Source organism: Narcine bancroftii, chromosome 6 (assembly GCF_036971445.1).
Source record: "Narcine bancroftii isolate sNarBan1 chromosome 6, sNarBan1.hap1, whole genome shotgun sequence".
NCBI lineage: Eukaryota > Metazoa > Chordata > Chondrichthyes > Torpediniformes > Narcinidae > Narcine > Narcine bancroftii.
In genome coordinates, this window is record NC_091474.1 from 14,631,480 (window position 1) to 14,650,370 (window position 18,891).

Consider the following 18,891-nt stretch of genomic DNA (forward strand, 5'->3'; position numbering starts at 1 on the left):
AACGATGCAAGGAACACCATATGTCATGATTAAATCTGGGTTGCTGGACCTGTGAAGTGGCATCACTTCTGGCTGCACCAATGTGTCATCAATGTATATTGCTCATGGAAAATTCCAGTTTCATGTGCACTGAAAGAAGCAATTTTAAAACATTCACGACAAAGTAGATGTTGAAAGGTTGCTCTCCCATGGTGGGAGAGTTGAGAACAAGAGGGCACAACTTCAGGATTGAAGGGCTGAAAACAGATGCAAAGGAATTTCCTCAGCCAGAGGGTGGTAAATCTGTGGAACTTGTTGCTACAGGTGGTTGTGGAGGACAAGCCATTGGGTATGTTTCAGGCAGAGATTGATAGGTTCTTGATTAATCAGGGCATCAAAGATTATGGGGTGAAGACTGGGTAGTGGGACTGAGTGGGAAAATGGATCAGCTCATGATTAAATGGTGGGCTAGACTCAATGGGCTTAATAGCCTATTTCTGTTCCTACATCTCATGGTCTTAACTGTGGCTTTCATGTAATGTAACAAAGCAGATTTCAGCATGGCGATGAACATTGAAATTCAAAGCTTCAATGGGGAAGAGGAAATAAGATTGGACTCTGTGATGGGAATGGTGGCTGGGATATATTTGTGATTGACATCGCAAACTGATGTTCACCCTCTATTAGTCACTCACCTTTTGAGGAATGTTTCTATCAGAAATAGAGACCAAATGGAATGGTTTCTTTGTAAAAATTTTATTGCATGCAGAGAAAAATATGATAAAAGCAATATTGGAAAGCAAAGAGAAGGTTCTGGGATGAACAGGACAGGCAACATCTGTGGACAAAAATTGAGTCAATATTTGTGGTTGGGACCATTGTTTTTTTTTAATGACTTTTTCAGTCTCAAGAAAGGGTCCCGACCCAAAATGTTGACTGTGCATTTGTCTCCATGGATACGGTCTGATCTGTTGAGTTCCTCGAACCTCTCTTTATTTTCCCATCATCCGCACTTGTGTTTTTTTTCCTTCTGGACACAAGCATGATTTTGTGATAGAATAGCGCCAAAGGGATCAGGGCCTGCAGATGCTTTTATCAAGGTGGCTGATCCTCTGTGGGAGCCATCAAGATCTGTGGCAAATGTGACTTCCCAGAGCAATATGTCTGAAAGCAAAAGAAATCATGGGAACAAGATTTATTTTTGGCCAAAAGGGTTCAATACCTGTGGATTTCTGCCTGTTCACTCCATTGACTGCAATGGAATTGCATTTGGTAGGTGCTGAGTCCCACTTGCAACCAATCCTCTCACACATTTAATGCTCGCAACTCATGAATAATTTCTCATTTCCTCTCGCCTTCCCAGCTCTCTTTTATTCACAGCTGTTCCATGCAGCATCTGAAACCTGATCTCTGATTCTTCCTTAAGACTCTTATTCACCGAGTGTGAAGAAATCTGTGTTGTGATAATGTTGCAGTTTATATTTTAGCGTAATCGTGGAGAGAATTGTCACTGTTGTCTATGCCTACGAGGGTCTCAATGAGATGCATGGAGATGCTTCAAAGGTACTTTCAAATAGCAGAAATTGTGTCCTTTCTTTCCTTACTGAAGAGCTGTGTCCAAGTGTAGCATCCATTCATCGATTCCCATGTGCTACTTGAAGAAAAATCACAGCACGCTCAATTGCCAGGACACTTTAGAAACAAGTGGGATGGATTTATATGGACATCTACTGACTTATTTTTGTTCCTTTTGGTGTAGTTCACATGCCTTTCCTTGGATAAATAACAGCTTGAATTTGCAATGTTCCTGTCTGAATGGCTTGTGTCATTATTGAATTCTTCGATGTGATGCCTTCATATTTTTAATGACGTTGGATCTTCATCATAACAATGAGTTTATTGTCGTAGACATAAGCACAATGTACATATGCACACATTTTGCAACCAGCGCACCAAAGTAATTAATGTGCACACAGAAGGTTAATTACCCAAAATAATGTAGTTCAAAGTATAGAATAAATCTTAACTAAATACGTGACTTCTTAGAATGCGATCATACTTGTATTATATTAAAATATGTCAGTACAGTTTTATTAGTCATGAGAGATAGGCTGTGCCAAATTGTTCTTGCTGCAGCCAAACAGGTATTTTGTAAAATAAAAACCAGTCCCATAACATACATCTAGTTACCTTCCATTTTTTCAATGTGAGATGATACTTGTAAGAGAGAATGTCAGGAATGTATCAACAATGGGAAAAGTGCACGAGACCACATTTGGCAGAAATTCCTGAGAATCTTTATTTTTCATTTTATTTCAAGCTCGTGAGATTAACAAGCTTAGCAGCTGCCGGGTGTTTAAAACAATGGAGGTTGCATCTTGGGAGATGGGATGGTCCTTAGTCACATAACGTACTGAAGATTGAGTTTAGAGATTGGCAACTTCAGTGACACCCAATCTCGAAATATTTGAAGGGTGTTGGGGGTGTGTCACTTCTGTCCCTCCAGGTCAACTAGGAGTTTCATCAATGCACTCAGCATCAAAAAGGAGCAACTGTTATAATTTCTCAGCGTGAGAATGGTTTCTTTTTGAGAATACAGGTGACCCCTGCATTACAGCGGTTTGATTTAAGGTAATTGACCCTTGTGCGATCACAAATCAGTGCCCAAATATTTGAGAGATGGATTGACTCTCATGGAATTTATGAGGGTTTAAAAAATAAATAAACAGTTTTTAAAAAGAAACTAATGTCAATTTTTAGTTTTAGTCATTCTGTGGACCAGTAAGATTTGAGTGTGATGTCACAGCCTGGATTGGATTGGGAATCCCAATCAAGCTCCTCCTTTATTGTGCCCTCAATAGTCCGATAACGTGTGAGCAGATGTATCTGACTGCAGGACTGCTGTGCTCATCATCTGCGGGGGTCCTTCTCTGACGCGCTGCAATGTGGGAAGCCACAACAAACATGGTCACTCCTCTTTCTTTCCTCCCATTCCACTTCATTGTTATGCTCTAGCCCATGTTACCTCCTGGATTCCTTCTCCACAACCTTTCTCCCATGAACCCTGATTTCCAAGTCCCATCCCTTTCCCCGATATCACCACCCACACGAGGACTGCAGCGGCCTTTGTCAACTTATCCACTTATTTAATTCCTTTTAGCTGGAGTTGACAAGATAAACCGCTGTCTGCTCTCCCTCCTCCAATCACACATCTTCTCTTTCTCAAGATGTGGTTTGCAGGAAATTAATGCCAAGATTATCATCTTTACCCCCAAAAAAACTTCAGGATTTTTAAGATAAGAGAATAATGAATAAAAACTGAAAATGTCAGTTTGTCATGTTTTACTTTGATTCTGTACCAGAGAGTGATCTTTCTCCATGTAATAGCCCATGGCAACAAAAGGGAAATGATGTGTATTCTTCTCCACTCTTACCCTCTCCCCTTCAAGGTCTTGGATTCCATTGCCGGAAAATTTGAAGTCGACAGGTCAGGAAGTTGAGAAACCAGCTAGCAAAGGTATACTGTGTCAGAGTATTTAGAGGTGGCTTGGGAGGAATTGCTAGACCAGCACATGCACACACAGATTTTAAAACAGAATATTTGCAGGACTTTTCAGAATGCTTTTTGCAAGAAGCAACAAAGTATCAACATAAAGCTTGCCTGGGAGAGCATGTGATTTTTGCAGGCAGACTCAGAACAGTTTTGCTGAGAGGGAGGGAGTGAAACAGAGAGGAGAGACACAGAAATCTGTTACAGGGGGACAAGCTGGCAAACTTTGGAAGGCTGACTGGTCAAAGGAGAAGGCTGGCGGTCTGAAAGCTGACCTGAAAGAAAGAGGATCATCTGGAGAACCCTGAAGAGGGCAAATTTTGTCAGCAAGACTGATTGAGAAGGAATCAGTTGTGGATGTCCTGGAAAAAGAATCTCTCTGAAAACCAGCAAGAACCCTCCTGAGTGGTAACCATTTGCCTGTTAGGCACCAAAGACTGGTGCACTTTGTTAAATGCTAACTTCTGTGCATCGTACAAGAATTGCCTACAACCAGTGAGATTGGCCTGTGATCCAAAGAACTTTTCTAATCTTAAATATGCATTACATACACCTGTGCTTGATATTAGTGGGGGGGATTAAGTAGTTAGGTAGTTTAAGTCAGTAGGTTAAGTAATAAGTTAAAGTTTAATTCTGTTTTCTTGTTCAAATATAATTGAAAACTAATTTTGTTTAAATTAACATAACAATTTAACATAACAATTACAGCACGGAAACAGGCCATTAGGCCCTTCTAGTCCGCACCGAACCAAACACCCCTTTCTAGTCCCACCTCCCTGCACAATGCCCATAACCCTCCATCTTCTTCTCATCCATATACCTGTCCAACCTTTTCTTAAATAATACAATTGACTCCGCCGCCACTATTTCTCCCGGAAGATCATTCCACACGGCTACCACTCTCTGAGTAAAGAAGTTCCCCCTCATGTTACCTCTAAACCTCTGCCCCTTAATTCTTAACTCATGTCCTCTTGTTTTAATCTTTCCTCCTCTTAATGGAAATAGTCTATCCACATCCACTCTGTCTATCCCTTTCATAATCTTAAACACTCTATCAAATCCCCTCTCAACCTTCTACGCTCCAAAGAATAAAGTCCTAATCTGTCCAATCTCTCCCTATACTCTAGATGCTTCAACCCAGGTAACATTCTGGTAAATCTTCTCTGCACTCTCTCCACTCTGTTTATATCCTTCCTATAATTAGGCGACCCGAACTGCACACAGAACTCCAAATTAGGCCGCACCAACGTCTTGTACAATCTCAACATCACCTCCCAACTCCTATATTCCATGCAATGATTGATAAAGGCCAGCATACTAAAAGCCTTCTTCACCACCCTATTCACGTGAGTTTCTACCTTGTGTTGTAGTGAATATCTATTACTGCTGGTTTTTGGGGGCCTCTGAACTCTGTAACAATGCATTGATGATATCAACAACTCGCCACTCGATTTTTTTCTTCTTCTTCCAATTTTGTTTTCATTATTGCTCCACATTTCTTGAAAATACTTGACAGTTTATCATTTGCACAACCCTTTAGTCTTGTCATTGGAGAGAAAAAAAGGTTTGATTGTATTGTCCAGCAGCACCAAATCCTTGTGAAGCAGAAGGAATGAAGCAAAATAAAAAAATTGTGGATGACGGGTGAAGAGTTGAGGTTCAAGGAGATTTGGAAGGTCAAGTAGTTAGGAATCCCAGAATGAGATGGCAGAAAAGTCAGCCATTATGAGTGGATGAAAGGTTGGGTGGGAGAAACAAAATATGGAAAGAAGGAAACGTCTATATATGTGCGTGCGCGAGATAGATAGATATATAAATAAAAAATATGGAGTTGAATTAGAAAATAACAGTAATTATTAATGCAAGGTCTTTGAACTAGAATACTGGCCAAAGCTACGGTGAATACCATTTGTCATATAGGGTTTTCTTATGCGGTTTAGCTTCCCATCTGGATTCAAGCATGAAAGGCAAAACAAGCATGAGTAACTCTGCATTATAACTATTGCAAAAGTACTAGAAAAGGCAGCAAGCGGAAAATACAAATGCAGCAACTTTCCAGCTTTGCACAGATAAACAAAGACAATATGCATTTGGAGAGGAGAAGACCTCGATATGGCCGCCCTGTGGCATTCATGGCCATAAAGAGTAATTAATCTGACAATAATAATAAAATATTCAATGTTGTAGTTTGGACTCACTAATTCTTTGCATCATGGGAGATTCTAATCTCTTGGATATGTTCATATAAATTATTGGATATCAACCCCATGAAAATGCTTACAGGAAATTCCCACCTGTTCTCATTAAAAAAAAATACATTGCAATAAATTAATATTTCCAAAATAATAGCTTACATTTACGAGAATGTAGAAAAATGAGAGATGGTGAGCCAAAGAGATACGACCAGAATAGTTGATGTGAGTCTGCTTCCCTGGCAAGAGAGCCATGAATCAGCCTTGATTTAATTAATGGAAGAACAGGATTGAGGGACTTTATAGACTGCTCGTGTTTCTTTTTATTAAATTCAACACTGTTTATGAGTGGGACATCATGGGCATGTATGGGAAGAATTTCTCCAATATGCCTTGGTAGTTTGCCTTGTAAGCATTTGATAGAGAGCCTCATTAAGTGCATGAAGAGAAGGGAAGAACATCAGGGGCCAATAGAAACGATACAAAGTAAATCTAAGACCGATTAGTCTCACAAATGGGGATGTGTTTTATTAGATAAGAGGCTGATACAACCAGCAAAAAGGATAGCCTTCAAAAACTGTACAGCAGATTTTACATGAATGGTCAACAGTGAGGTTTCCTAAAATACATGCAGGTTAAAAAGTTAAACCATTGCACAGAGAATAACTTTAGGGAATTTTGGGCTTCAGACTTTAGAAACATGATATTAATTTGGGTAAATAATTCTTGGGAAAATAATTGCATGAAATTCCAATAAAAGGAAAAAAGAAATTGCAAATTAAAGGCCCAAATTTAATGAAGGTAAAACCAAAGAAGATTTGAGGGCAGTCATGGCTTTTGAAAGCGTTGTTGATAAATCATTGAGAAAAGATGAAGGCACTGTGCTGAACGAATAAGTTTTGTCCAGATATACAATATTTGAATGTCTTCATATTTTGTTTGTTTGGAGTGAATTTTGTTGCATATAGCTCCACATGACAAATCATCGATACATCAAATGATTATGAAATGAAGACAGGCAGCGTAAATAAGTACTTTATTTTTACAAAATGTTCATGAAAGATATTCAAGATGGGTGACACGGTTTGCGTAGCAGTTAGTGCAATGCTATTTCAGTGCCAGAGATCAGGTTTCAAACCCAGTGCTGTCTGTAAGGAGTTTGAATGCCCTTCCAGTGTCTGCGTGGGTTTCTTCTGGATGCTCTGGTTTCCTCTCACCCTTCAAAACATACAGGCTTGTAGTCAATTGGGTGTAATTAAGTGGCATGGGCCCTTGGGCTGAAAGGGTCTATCTATTTTTTTTTTCAGATTAAATTATAAATACTTCTAAGTAAAGCTAATAAATTATGTTGTACTTCAGCTTCAATGTTACATTCAGAAGGTGCTTTCAAAATTGGGAAAAATCATTAGGTAAAAAAGCATTTAATTATGGCAGGCGTTTGCATTCAATTACCTAATCTGAAGGCTACTGACTTTTAAAAAAAATCCTATTATGTAAGGTGCAGAAAATAACTTCAAACCAACACTTTGCCCGTTAACTCAGTCTATTACATTTTTACATTGAAATACTGAACAATTTTTGTTGAGAGTGATAATGCCTTTCATCTTGCTGTGAATTGGAAATAATTGTTCATTATAGGTGTTTCGTTGCAAGGTTCATTCTAGCAAGTTCATGCCTTAGACTGTTATAGCTGAAATTGCAGGACCAAGTCGATCATTTAAAAATACTATTTCTGGTGGAACACAAAATAAGTTATTTTAGGAATTTCTCCAAACAGTTCAAGTACAGATTTTTATTTCTTTTCAAGCCAAGGTTCCTTTTTTCGTCATATAATAATACATAAAAATTTAATAAACATGATATTATTCAACTTTTGTCTTCCATAAGGCAATCAAAAGGTCACCATGAGCATTGCCCCTAACTTTAAGAGAAAATGTACAGTATATCGGAGCAAAGATACATTTAATGGTAAATCTCTGGGAATTTTATTGTACTAGTTTAACAAGGAAAAGTCTGAAAATAATTAATTTCTACCCTTTGAGGGGAAGGGGGAAACTACACCGTTTTAAATTTATTCTATGATGTTTTTAAAAGAGATTGGGTTTTCTCTTCATCATAAATATGGTATGTTGAAAAATCGATTTTGATGTTGAGTTTAATCTCAGAGAATATAAATTTTTGAAGCGACCTCATTCAAAATCTCATTCTGTGACTGTGAGAATGCTGACGTGTGTTTGGTGAAACTTGAAATTCATAAATTGCAGTCATTCAAGGAAAAATAGTCCAAGCAAGCTGCTCGTAGGAGAGACTCTCATGATATTGCTCTGGGGTACATTGTAAACTCAGTTATAGCAGGAGAGCTTGTGTTGTTATTATTTTAAATTCTATTGTCTTGCAAGATAAGAGGAATAATTGAGAACCAAGCAAAGCCTGGGGTATTGTACATCGAGAAGAGTATATTTATTTAATATTTTCATTCTTGGTCAAAGGGATATTTGATTTTTATTTTAAATCTTCTGTTTCTGCAAATAATTTAACACATCTGCTCTGAAATATATCTGCTAAGACAATGTGCTTCCTGTTATGAGAGGGGAAAAAAATGTTGTTGGTTTTTGAATGAAAAACATGTCGAGGTGCTTAAATAAAGCGTTTGAACAAACAGAACAATGAATCATTTGTCATCGCTCCTTCAGTAACTGAAAAATAACTCTCAGCCATTATTTCTGCTGCATATTTACAGCAGTCTAACTGGCTGCCTCCCCACCACTCGTAAACAAATTGGGGATTTTTTTTGCGAGAGGGAAAACAAGCCAACTCTGAAGATGGTGAGGTCCAGCAATGAACTAGTTTTTCTGAAGGATATAATCTGACAACAGTATTAGATGGCAAACATTCCTTGGGGTCTTGAGTAAAGAAAAATTATTGTGAATTTTAAATTTGGTATAGAAAGGATAAAAATCTTCCCATGGCAGAAGAATTTAATGTAAGATAGAAAGTTATCATACATCTTTCAAGTCTGATTTATTCACACTGGAATATTGAATTAAATTGATGATGGAAAGGAGAGTAAAAAGTCATCCATTATTTTTGAGACTGACTACCATATTACCAGTGCAAGAGTAGAATTTAATGGTCAAAAGAAGTCTATGTTCCTGAAAATCTATGGAATGGTTCTCGGTGAATTTGAGGGGGAAAAAAAATCCTATAATCTTGCACTGAAGGGATTATTTCCTTAGTCTAAGTAGATTTCAGGTTTAAAACAGAGGTCTTTATTCAAAAGCCTGTGAGCAGAATTTAAATAGCACCAAGAAAATTAACTTAAGTAATGGGAAGATGTTTGAGTGGATGAACATAGACGGCTCTAATTGTTTGGGACAAGTTGTCTGCTTCAGTGTTGCCTGCTTCAAATTTCATGGAATTTCAAAATTGCAGAAAAACATGTGGCTTGATATTAGCCAACTTCTGAGAAAACAATGGCATTCAAGATTGTTTGTATTTATGTTTAATTAGCAAGGTGTTTCACTGTATCTTGCCTCAGTAAATCACTTGATGGGTCTTGAGCCTGTGTCTCAAATTACAGAGAGGAAACCAATCCAGTTTAATGTTGTTTTTCAAAGATTCAGCAGAACAGAAATGCTGAGAATCACACCAGAATGGCAGAAAAGCTCTTCAAAGTTTAGATTAAAATGTATTTGCTTGGTAACTGAGTTACTTCGGTTGTCTAATTGTGTCAGTTCCAATCTGTCAGTGAAAAGTTGCAACGTGGAAGGAAGGATTCATTTCCTCGTCACTTGTAACAGATTAAGAATATAAAAGTGAGAAAATTCAATCCATCATACCAGCAAAATAAGCCTAACTTTTTTAATGGAGAGATGTGAAAATAGCAGGGTAAAGATGCAGCAACCAAGAAACTCTGAAGATGGGGTGGACAGCCAGCACCTGTTTCCCAGGGCAGGAAAGGCAAACACCAGAGGACATGTGTGCAAAGTGAAGGGAGGGAAGTTGAGGGGAGACATCAGGGGTAATTTTATTTTTATGCAGAGAATTGTGGAATGCCTTGCCAAGGATGGTGGTAGAGATTGAAACATTGGGGGGTGGAATAAAAATAGAAGATTTTGGTGTAGAGAGGGTTTAATACTTTAAGGAATATACTAGTCAGCACCACATCGAGAGCTGAAGGGTCTGTATTGTGCTATTTTTGCTAGGTCCCATTGAGTTTATTATAGAGTTTACTATATAGGATTCAGATTTATTTTGAGTACATGCATGACAGCACATTACAAACCTGAGATTATTTTTCTTGCAGGCAAAGCAGAATCACTGGTAGTGCAAAAAAAAACTACTCAATGTACACATGTAAACAAATAAAGAAATGTAAGCAAACTGGACCATACCAAGAGAGAGTGGAAAAAAAAATCAATCGTGCCAAAGTATGAGTCCTTAAATGAGTCCCTGTTTGAGTTTGTTATTGAGGAGTCTGATGCTGGAGGGGTAGCAGCTGTTCCTGAACCTGGTGGTGTGATTCTAGTGGCACCTTACCTCTTTCCTGATTGTAGCAATGACAACAGGATGTGTGTTGGGTGATGTGGATGTTTGATGATTGCTGCTTCTCTCCAACAGCAGCCTTCCCTGTAGCTTTCAAATGGTGGGGAGGGTTTTGCCTGTGAAGTCTTGACCTGTGACCTCTACCTTTTGCAGGGCTTTATGCTCCGAGGTATTGGTGTCACCATACCAGACTGTGATGCAGCTGGTCAGCACACTTTCCACCGCACATCTGTGGAAATTTGCCGGGATTTCTTATGTCATACTAAACCTCCGCAAACTCCTGAGGAAGTAAAGGCTTTCTTCATGATACCATTAGTATGTTGGGTTCAGGAAAGATCCTCCAAGATAGAGACTCCGAAGAACTTAAATTGAACATTTGGGCTTTGTGTTCCAATGGCAGTTGTTGATCAGGATGTCTTCTAAAAGTGAGTCATTGCAGGTGAGCTGTGGTAGTGGGGAAAGATTGGGAAGTGCATGGGGAAAATGGAGAGGAAAATGCCAAAAGGATTCCAATTGTAAACACACTTGGTTGAACATGAGGAGATAAACAAGTTTACTTGACTGGCTGGAGAGGAGGGGCTGCTTTTCCTTTTGGCTCTCAGGAGTGCTACAAAGGACATAGCTGTTTTGCATGCAATCTTTTCACCCTATAGCTGGATTAAGAATTCATTGTTTTAATTCTGTTTGCAGTTAAGGTTGCCCAGTATTATCAGGATATGATGCCAAGCCTGATCCTAGTCCTTGCAACTTGTACATTCACTGCAAGGTGTGTTAAGCCTCCTCTTTCAGTACGATGAACAATGTGCTGTGAGATTGGGACAGGGACATTTCTCTGGCATTGAGACAGAAAGTTGGCAAAGGGCAGGTGCAGTGTCAGACATCATGGATTGAGATGTGGACAAATGTGAAATAGACATGAAGATCAAAACACTCTGATATGTGGGTGAATCTGTGGAATGCTCTAACCTCATGAAGCAATGGGGCTGCCTCATTAAGTGTATCAACGAACCAAAGACACTGCCTAACTATTTTTTATTTATTGTTGTAAGTTGGTTTATATGAATATTTTCACTGTGATGCAGGTCCAAAACAATGAATTCCGTGACTTCTTCATAACAATAAATTCAGTTTCTCGTATTTAAGACACAGATGCACAGGGGAAATTAAGGGTCATGGGGATCAGGCAGGTAGGTGGAGCTGAGTGCATGGCCGGATCAGCCGTGCTGTCTTGAGTGGTGGACCAGGCTTGACAGGCCACATGGCCGATTCCTGCTTCTATTTCTTGCGTTCTTCTGTCAGGATGGAAACTGTAGAAAGACAATTAAACCCTTTCTTTTTTAATATTTTTATTAACATTGAAATTTCACATCCAAAAATAGAGTGCATATGGATAAATGTTAAAATTCAAAAAGATGCATTAAATTTGAATCCTATCATTTCATCCAAGGTACCCCACATTTTAATCATATAGATTATATTGTATTGATATTACATTACATTTAATCCATTTGAAGGTCTCTCCCAACCTAAAATATTTCCTTATCTGTGCCATCTGATTTTTAGATGATATCATGGCAGACCTGGAGAAAACAGAGTGCTGCAACAGCATAAAATTAATTGAATTGTATTCCATTTAAATATACTGAGCAGGATTAACATGAGCATTTCAAGCAAGCAGAAGCATTTTGCATGGAGGGAAGAGGGCAGTTGGTCGTGCGCTCAAGTTCTGGATACACGGGTTATATCATGGCGTGGATATACATTTCAAACTGGAATTAAGGTTAAAGTATAAGTATCCTGGGATGGAAAAGGAAAGCATATTTGAAACATTTCCTTGCTTTCCTTCCTTCAATTATTTTTCTCACATCGATGCTTAGTTTCCTCAAGATCGACGAGTTATTTGTTTTCCATCGCCAGCACCATTGCGTATCCCAAAGAGGGGTACATGGAAGCTGACTGAGGCAGGGTGCAGGCAGGTCAAGTTCAATGACAGATACTCTTGGATTTTCCACTAAATCGTGCCCATAGCAGAGCTACAGCAACCCTCGCTTTGGGCTTAAAAATCGGCATTCGAAAAAAGAGATATGAGAGATGAATGAGGACAGATTTTGAGGGTATACAAACCCCACAGGCATATAAGACCCCCCCCCCCCCGACCAATTTCAGCAGAGAATTTTGAGGGTTTTTTTTAAGTGTCTTTACATGCAAGCAGAATGTTTTTAATTCATTTCTCCCTCACTCCCTCAGTTTGCTCTGCGGTTTATCCTCAGAAGGCTGCCAGGGGCCCAGGTCCCCACGGGCAACCCACGGATGTTGGCAAACAGGTTCCTCCTGCGCCTTTTGCACTGCTGACGGGGGGGGGGGGTGTAGTCGCCATGGTTGGCCTTCTCACTAGAGAATCTAGAAAGCACGGGCAACTCAAGGGAAGGTGACCCACAAAGCTACGGGCCAGCTTCCTGGATAGCAGCAGCACTTCCATGGGCTTCTTGAAGCTGGGAGAGTAGCAGGCGACCTGCTCAGTGGCCAAATGGACAGCAGAGGATCCCTCCCTCCTTGATACCAGGGATAAGTGGCAATACCGGTAGACAGTGGGGAATCCCTCCTTCCCCTGATACTGAGCCACACAGCGAAGACGATCACTGTCGACGTTACTCACCATTATCGCCCTAATTTCAATTTCGCATATAAAACTGGGGGATATTTTGAGCCAATTTTGGGGGAAAAAATGGGTCTTGTATGCCGTCAATATACAATGCTTTTACCATATTAAAATGAAGAAGTCAGAGAGGTTTTAAACAAAATCAGCTTTGCTTGTTTCGCCTCATTTATCAAAATTTGTTTATGATTGGCATGATCTTCCTCCAATATCAGAATCAAAATTTATTGTCAAGAAAAAGTCACGAAATTTGTTATTTTGCCACAGCGTCACAAGGCAAACATTCATATAACTCAGTTTACAACAAAAACATGCATGAAAAGTAAGATGGTGTCTTTAGTTCATTGATCATTCAGGAACCTGATGGCAGCAAGGAAGAAGTTGTCCTTGTGCTACTGAGTGCTCGTCTTTAGGCTCCTGTACCTTTTTCCCCAATGGTAGCAAAGTGAAGAGGGCATGGCCTGGGTGGGGTTCCTTGAGGAGAGAGGCTGCTTTCTTAGGTCACCACCTCTTGTAGATGTCCTCAATGGAGTATGGTTTAGTGCCTGTGATGTTGACTCCATCACTAGAGGAACCAGTTCAATACTGCACCTTTTTCCACAAGGGGTCTGTGCAGTTATTAGATAGCCTGGGCGATTCACACACACTGACCAGGGTTCTTCCTGGGAAACTAGCTGCTCTTTTTCCCTTTTGGCAAGAAATATGGATAGGTGAGAAGAAATCTTGTTGCTACTGTTACATCACAGACCAGCAGCAAAAGAAATTCACTAAGACGGTGCTGTTTTCTTTTCAAACAATATATTTATTAATAACTATTAATAATGTAATACATGAGTTAAATCAAACCCAACGATGTGCTAATATACGTGTGTGTGTGAGAGAGAGATACCCAAACCATTACAGCTTAGGCACAATACTGGAAAGTCATTCCAAAGTTCAGTCTTAAAAGTCCTGTCTCGTAACACAGACTCTTCAACTGATGCCCGAAAGTAATCACGAAGGAGGTGAGAGAGACCGAGCGATCGGACTCCCAAATCCTTGTTGAATTCCTCCCAAATCCTTGTTGAATTCCTTGCTGAGAAATTTCCTTTCAGGCAAATGGTAATCTCAACTCCCCTTTTCCTTGCATAGGGGAAACGAAACATGTGACTTCCTCGATGCTTCCACAACCCAGGAACAGGTCAGTTAAAGTGACCTTTCCTTTGGACACGGTGTGGTTCAATATTTCCCCTGACGGAGAATTAGCCAAATTGTCCATTTGGACAGAGTCACTCCACCTCAATGTTCCATGGCTGGTGGTCAATAATAAATGTGGTTTCCTTTGGTGTCCCACTCACATGACTCTCTCACCACCTGTGTCCCTGGATAAAGCAACAAATGTTCTTTCTCTTCCTCCAGAGTATCAACTTGGGTATAGTTTGTATGTTGCCACCCAGTCTCTCCACAGCTGTGAATGGTTGCAGCTGGTACTAGCCCTTACACTAAATGAAACGGGTGTTCATAATACTCCCACACAATGAAGGAAAGCTCAGCATCCATCAGTCAAGGATTATTGCTGCTTGTTCTCTTGTTCACAGAATCATGAGAGAGATGGTTTTGTTTTTACATCTTCTCTTGGAGCAAGGGGATGTTGCCACTGAGGCCAACGTTAATTACCCCAGTTACCCTTGAAAAGATAATGCTGAGTTTTCTCGCTGAACTGCTGCATCTAACCTGGGTGGGATGCCAGCATAGCAATCGCTTATGGCCATAATTGTTCCTGTTGAGTCAAGTCAAGAAATCAGATGACTTTCTTGCAGAGTCGGTCAGTTGATTGGATCTCTGGGGCCCAGGGTGGTGGTGAAGAGTGGTTGGGAAAGGGAAAGCTATGGGAGGAAGGGTCTTCAAACACTTGCTTGGTGGATGACCTTCAAATGTCAGATTAAAGTCTTCTTGGGCCACTTTATGAACAGTATCCATCTCTTTAAGGATGGAGAGGAGGGCTATTGGGGCTGGCTGAAATTAACCTGAACCACAAACTTCAACATTTGTAATTAATCTCTGAATTGGGATCATAAAATCATCATTAAAAAAGTGCCCCCCCACCCCAAGTCTGATGTATTATGACACAGGAATCTTTCAACTCATTGAGTTCATGTTAGCTCCAAGTAGAGCAATCCCATCGGTCCAATTTCCTAATTTATTCTCCTATTGCCCTTCAATTCAGTCTTTTTCACACATAGCCACCAACTTCCTCTCAGAATTATTTTGCCACCTTCCTCCAATATGGGGCAGTTTGCCGTGGGCATTTAACATATCTGCACATCTTTGGGATATAATGATGAAAGAATGTACAAACTCCATACAGATGCTCCCAAGTTTGAGCCAAGTTGGAACTATAAGGCAGCAATGCAGACCACTGAATTAAACCCCAGAAGCAAAAGCACCTGGTAGCTTTCACACCCAGTTTGAAATAAAGATTTGGAAGCTATGTGCCTAAAAATTAGTTTCTTCTTCAATTTCTTGTAAATTTGGTTTTCTTTATTAATTCTGTGAACTTATCTGCACCATTGGTTTTTGACTTGATGTGTTGCTGAATATTAAAAATCGGGTCCTTATTTGCATTCCTTTTTGGAAATATCAGTCCATTGTAAGGGTGACATGACAGCACTGGCACTACCTAGTTGGAGGACACACCAGCTGCCAATCAAGATTTGGTTCCGCCCCACCCATTAGTGCACACCTTGCCATTGGATCCATGTAAATTACCTGGACTGGACTCTCCAGCCTGCCTGTATTGGCCATGGGCCATTGGCTGTTGTAATTGGATTAACCATCCTGGCACTGAGCATTTAAACCTGCTAATGTCCTCGGCTGGACCATCCAGCACAATAAAGGTGCCATTTGTTCTCCCTCTTTTGCCAGCTTGGGACCACCCTGCTTCACTCCAGGCCTAGAAGTGAGGAAGGGCAATAGAGAAACTGTTGGTAAGATGTGCACTGTTAAAAGGGTTGGGGGCATTTAATTAGTGTCCCTTGTAGCATAAAGTCGTGTCTACAATGAGTTCATTATTAATTGTTATGTGTTTTAGTGCTGCTTTACTTTCCCATGGCTGCTGTAAACTGTGTGTATGTGCTGCATCTGTTAGCATTTCCCAAACTTGCGTTCTGTAAATAAAATCCTTCCCATCCAAAGCTGTGTCCCCAGAGTCCTTGCCTTTGAGACCTACCAAACCTTTTCCCTCACTCACAACAGTGGGTCACCTGGAAAAAATGTTTGAATACCAGAGGAGGTCTGAGATTTCCCACATCCTTTCAGAAATCCTTTTGACAGTTATACCTTCATATTTCCATTAATTAGAAATTTGATTTAATTTTCCTCTGATCTGCAGTTTAGATCCATCCTAAATTTCACTTGTATTAACCAGCAAAGTAAGGTTTGAGCAGATCACTTTAATTTCAATTGTTAGTGATTTCCACAAATGACTTCTGGTGTGAATTGTGCTGGAAGGATAAAATACAGGTTCCTGAGAAGGGTCCTTTCAAAGGAAAAGACTAATAGCATAATTTTGAGATTGATTCTGCCAACTTTGTCATTTTGCATTATCATTATCATTGTATTTTCACAGTAATTTGATAAAAATTCAATATTAAAAAAAAACATGAAATTTCATGTGCAAAAGCTTGATGCACAAATTGCAGTCATGTACATTCCCAGCCAAAGCACTGGTTACGCTGTCACATTGAATTACCTCTGTCCACATTAACAAATTCTTCTTATTCGTAAGAGCTGTTAAAATGTCTTTTCTTATGCTGCCTTGGACATGTATCCACAACTGCTTAATGTTTCCATCAATTTTTAAATTGATTGAGGAATCAATTAATGCCAGCAGTTTTCCTGGAAAATAATCATGCCTCTTTCAAATTGGGTTACTCACAGACCACGCAATTCAATTAAAAATATATATTTTTTTGTTTCTAAATTTTTTTAATAGTATTATGCTACGAACTAATTGTCCTTTAGTACTAACACAGAAATAGCAATGGAAGATTTGCCAGACAGTGGTAAATTCAAAATAGTAGTTTTTATTAAATTATTAACCACATAACAGTTCTCACTTAACTCTAAATGTACTTAACTCAAAGCATAAACCCCATTATGTGCGAATATAATTGTATAAATGTGTGTATATATTAAAGTCCAAACTATTTCAGTTTAAACTTGAGCCTGAAAAGTTATTCTTAAGGCTTAATTCCAGGAAAGCATGTGATGAGTTATTAGAATTTTAAACAGTTGCCAACCCCCATTTCTTGTAAACCATGTGATCTTTATACCTCTGGCTTATAGATGTCACGACTCCAAAAGAGTGCCACATTTCTGTTTCAAAGGCTTAAGTATATCATTCACATGGCTCTGAGTTTCATTTCTCATGTTCAAGAGGGCTTAAGTGGTTTAGTTTAAAAACAGATGGCTTCCTTCAGCAATTCTTATTGAGTAATTAGATCAATGTTTAATAAAGCAAACACTCCGTTATTCTTGAATAATGAAGACCCACTTCAAATCCATTAGCTGTCTTTCCAAGACAGTCAACTTCTCTGCAAGTTGACTCCAAAAATGAACACTCTTTCTGAGTTCAATGGTTTATCTGTAAACATGTTGACCTGTGTGTGACCCTGTACCAGCCCACAACTAACTTACTAAGAATAGATGTAAAATATTTTAACTCTATAATTTACTTTACACATTTTTATAAGAAATATAGCTTAACCTTAACCTAAATATTACTATTAACACAGATCCATTACACTATTAATTCAGGCTCGGTGTCGTGGGGGAGCATGCATGGGCCATGCCCCCCCCCCAAGTGAGTTATTGTGCCCCTCCACCACCCAAAAGCAGCACTATCATTATGAGGAGGTTGTGGTCAGCACCTGGAGACATTATCGGAGGGGGAATCATGAAAGTGAATCCTGGTTCTGTCTCCATGTGCTATAAGCACACATGTGTGAAACACCGGAGGGAGGTAGAAGTGTGATGACGTGGCAGATGGAGGAGGTCCATGACAGGGTATGGCACTTATTCCTCCAGCCTCCCGCCACTGAGTAAGTTCTTGAATGACAGTTTGAGCCCCCCTACCCCCCACAGTTATCCTGATGCCCCCCCGATTAGATCTCTTATGACACCAACTCTATTAATTAAACTGAACCAAGTTACACTGTTAAGCATTTGAAGGAATGTGTTTCAGATATTATGAAAACTAACTACATTATAGCAAGAGTAAAACACAGAAGTCTGCAGACGCCGTGATTGAAGTAAAAATGCAAAGCTGGAGAAACTCAGCTGGTCAAACAGTGTACTTTATGTAGAAAAGACAAAGATATCTAACCAACGTTTTGGGCTTGAGCCCTCCAAGGTATACCTCATTATCTTTATATTTGTGATTATAAAATACACTGTTTGACCTGCTACGTTTCTCCAGAATTGTGTTCTTATTACATTATAACACACTGCTGGATTATGCCAATGGAGGGTTTTGTGCTTGGATATGAACATTAATTTGAGCTGCACTTAATCAAAACAAATCCTTAATCTAGCCCATTTTTGGATGGAGCATCTTGTATCCAAATTGATGGAGTTATCCAAAATTGATTTCACTTTCATAATCATGTGTGAAGCATGATTCCAATCCCTGTCCATGATTGCTCCCATTCTCTTCCCATGACCATACTTGTGCCTTTTGGCTCTGTTGATGCCAATCTTCTTCAAGGCCAAGCTCCCATAGCAAGGTATAATGGCCACAAGCAGCAACTTCACCTCAGAGAGCAGATCAGAGGACCTGCCCTGGACAGAGCTGATGGGATTTTGGCAGTCCTCTGCTATCAAAATCCTCTGAATGTTTTTTTTAATGTGTCTGATAATGACCTTTCAAGTAAAGGTCAAGGTAAAGCTTGTATTCCTCAAAATACTTCCAACCTTTATTTAGTGGACTA

General features: G+C 39.5%; 1 protein-coding gene across 30 annotated transcripts in view; it reads left to right on the top strand.

Annotated features, from left to right (window-relative positions):
• The window catches only part of LOC138735739 (disks large-associated protein 4-like), a 482,104-nt gene that overhangs the window by 164,055 nt on the left and 299,158 nt on the right, over positions 1-18,891 (top strand). The window contains exon 5 of one of the 30 annotated variants that reach the window (XM_069884072.1): positions 3,429-3,496. The exons of the other annotated variants lie outside the window; for them this stretch is intronic. The gene's annotated coding sequence lies outside the window, so the exon portion shown is untranslated. The remainder of the gene's footprint in view (positions 1-3,428; positions 3,497-18,891) is intronic. 30 annotated transcript variants of the gene reach the window in all.